Source organism: Gavialis gangeticus, unplaced genomic scaffold, assembly GCF_001723915.1.
Source record: "Gavialis gangeticus isolate Ggan-Ray unplaced genomic scaffold, GavGan_comp1, whole genome shotgun sequence".
NCBI lineage: Eukaryota > Metazoa > Chordata > Crocodylia > Gavialidae > Gavialis > Gavialis gangeticus.
Window position 1 is genome coordinate 140,219,398 of NW_017729024.1, and position 2,821 is coordinate 140,222,218.

The window sequence follows — 2,821 nt, forward strand, 5'->3', positions numbered from 1 at the left end:
GTGTGTGTGTGTGTGTGTGTGTGTGTGTGTGTGTGTGTGTGTGTGTGTGTGTAGACTGTTCAGTGGTCAGCAGGTAAGCTGGCCCACTTTGCATGCATGTGTATGTCACAAAAATGTAGTTAGCAAAAAACACAGAACTAATGGGTATGAGAAGGTCAGCCCTTCTGCATTTATTTAGCCCTAATAAAGTACCGGTTGGAACAACTGCCCAGGAAATGGGAGACCTGGATTTTAGGATCTTTCTCCCCAAAAGAGGTTTGGATCTCTTACCCTGACTTCTTGGCAATGTGCTCCAACTATCAGGCCATAGGTTAGGTATTGACTAGTCCTGTGTGTGTGTGGTTGCTGCTCTGGATGGGCAAGATACCCAAATTCCAGCCTTGGCGTCTTGCTTTCAATGAGGCAGAAATTTCCTTACAACACTGCTATGCATCCATTATATCCAATAACTACTAAAAAAAGGGAGTGCTAGAGCAGGGACTAAATGACAATGCCCAAAAATATAACATGAGAGTTGGGAAGATGGAGAAAGAAAGGTTTAAAGCCCTTCTGGGCAAGGGAGGCTTAGAACCTCCAATTTTCTAGACCTAAACTACTCAATTCATGGATTGGAAAGATGGGAGGGTTCTTCCCACACTACTTCTGGACTTAAACTCAGGCAGATGTGTACACTGCCATACAGATGCTTGGTCAGCATGTAGTTTATGGCACAAGCTCACTCTACATATGTATTCCTAGACATCCACAGATTAGGGAAAAATGGTTCACATCTACAAAACTACTTTTTAGGCTTACAAAAGTAAACAATTCTCTCCATCTGTGTGTTTTACTTGGGGTTCTGGATTCCATTCTGGAGGCTAGATACCTAGAAGGTAGGTACCAACTGTGCCTGACTTCTGGGTATCTAGCCTCTAGAGTGGAATCCAGAACCCTGAGTAACACACGCAGATTATGGAGATTGGGAAAGACATGGAGCTAGAGAGAGTTTATGAGGAACAGTCCTGGTGAATCCAATAGGTCTCTATATGTGTAGACTTCTGAAGGCTTTTGAAGTACATTTCAAAATCATTCTAAAGTTGAGCACAATGCTGGTAAACCTCTGGCCTCTCAAATTAAAGTCTGATTTTTAGGCATCAATGTAAATAGCTCTGTGTAACAATTATGTGGCATCTACCCAGAACCAAGAACACTACATTTTTCTATAAAGAAAATCAATTTGTCCTTAACAAGTTGGCCTTAATATTTAGAGTCTGAAGTGGGTGGTAGATTTGAATGAAGGGAAGAAAGTTAAAAAGTCCTTGGCAATAATATTGATGTCTGTAGTGACTGGGGTTCAAGTGGCTGAAAAGCCTTGCTTCATAGGTTTAGTGAGGTCTTGGAGCCCTCTGCTGGATGAAACACTAATTTCACAAGCTACTTCCAAAGAGATTCCTGGAACCCTGCTGCTCCGTTCTCCAGAGAGCACCATTGTCAATTCTGCTACTGCCTTTCCTTGCTAGGGGTTTTTAAAATTTTATCCAGGTCCCCTGGCTCTTTGTTTACTTTACTGGGGCTTATTGGCTTCTGAAAAACTGTAGTACTGGAAGTAATTTAGAGCTGAAAACAGGTGATACAGTGGGCACATCTACACGAGATTCACAGTTTAGGGCTGTAAGGGACTTCATGAGATCATTGGTCCAGCCCCCCTGCTCTGGGCAGGAAAAACTGCTGGGGTCAAATAACCCCAGCAAGGTATGTGTCCAGTCTCCTTTTGAAGACCTCCAGGGAATATACCTGCACTACCCCCACTGGGAGTCTATTCTAGAGTCTGGTCATGTGAACCGTTGAAAAAGGTTTTCCTTCTATCTAGTCTGAAACCTTCTGGAGTTTATGATCGTTGCTCTTGGTTTTCCCCTGGGGTGCTCTGGTGAAAGTTGTTTGCCTAGCCCCTGATGCTCTCCCCTGATATATTTGTAAGCTGCCACCAAATCCCCCTAAAGTCTTCTCTTTTTTTAGGCTGAACAGGCCCATATCTGTCAGCTTTTCCTCGTATGGCTTGCTCATCAGGCCTCTAATCATACGAGTGGCTCTTCTCTGGACTCTTCAAGATCCTGCACATCCTTGAAGTGTGGTGCCCAGAACTGGACACAGTACTCCAGCTGTGGCTTCACCAAGGCCGAGCAGAGCGGGACAATAACTTCCTTAGTTTTGCTTGAAATGCATCAGTTGATGCATGCTAGCATATTGTTTGCTCTGCTAACTGTAGCATCACACTGGTGGCTTATATTCATTTTATGGTCAATTATGACCCCCAGGTTCCTTTTGGATGTGGTGCTACGCTGTAAGTTTGTTGCAGATTTTTCCTCCCCAGATGGAGCACTTCACACTTCTCAGTGTTGAACAGCATCTGGTTCTGGTCCGCCTATCTAACTAATCTGCATAGGTTTACCTGGATCATCAGGCTACCCTGATGTGTCACCCTATTTCCCCACCCATCGGTGAACTTTGCCAGTGCGCTTTTCACCCCCACATCCAGATCATTGATGAAGAGGTTGAAAGGCACTGGTCCAAGTACTGAACCCCGGGGGACCCCACTGGCTACCTTCTGCCAGGTTGACACAGATTTGCCTATTAGTACTCTCTGGGTCCTACTCCACAGCCAGTTTCCCACCTATCTGACCATTGAATTGTTGAGCCCATAGTCCCTTAGTTTTACCTTGAGAGCCTCATAGGACACCAAGTCAAAGGTCTTTCTAAAGTCCAAGTAAATGACATCCACCTTATCTCCCTTATTCAGGTGGTGAGTAACTTGGTTGTAGAAGATGAGGGTAGTCAGACATAA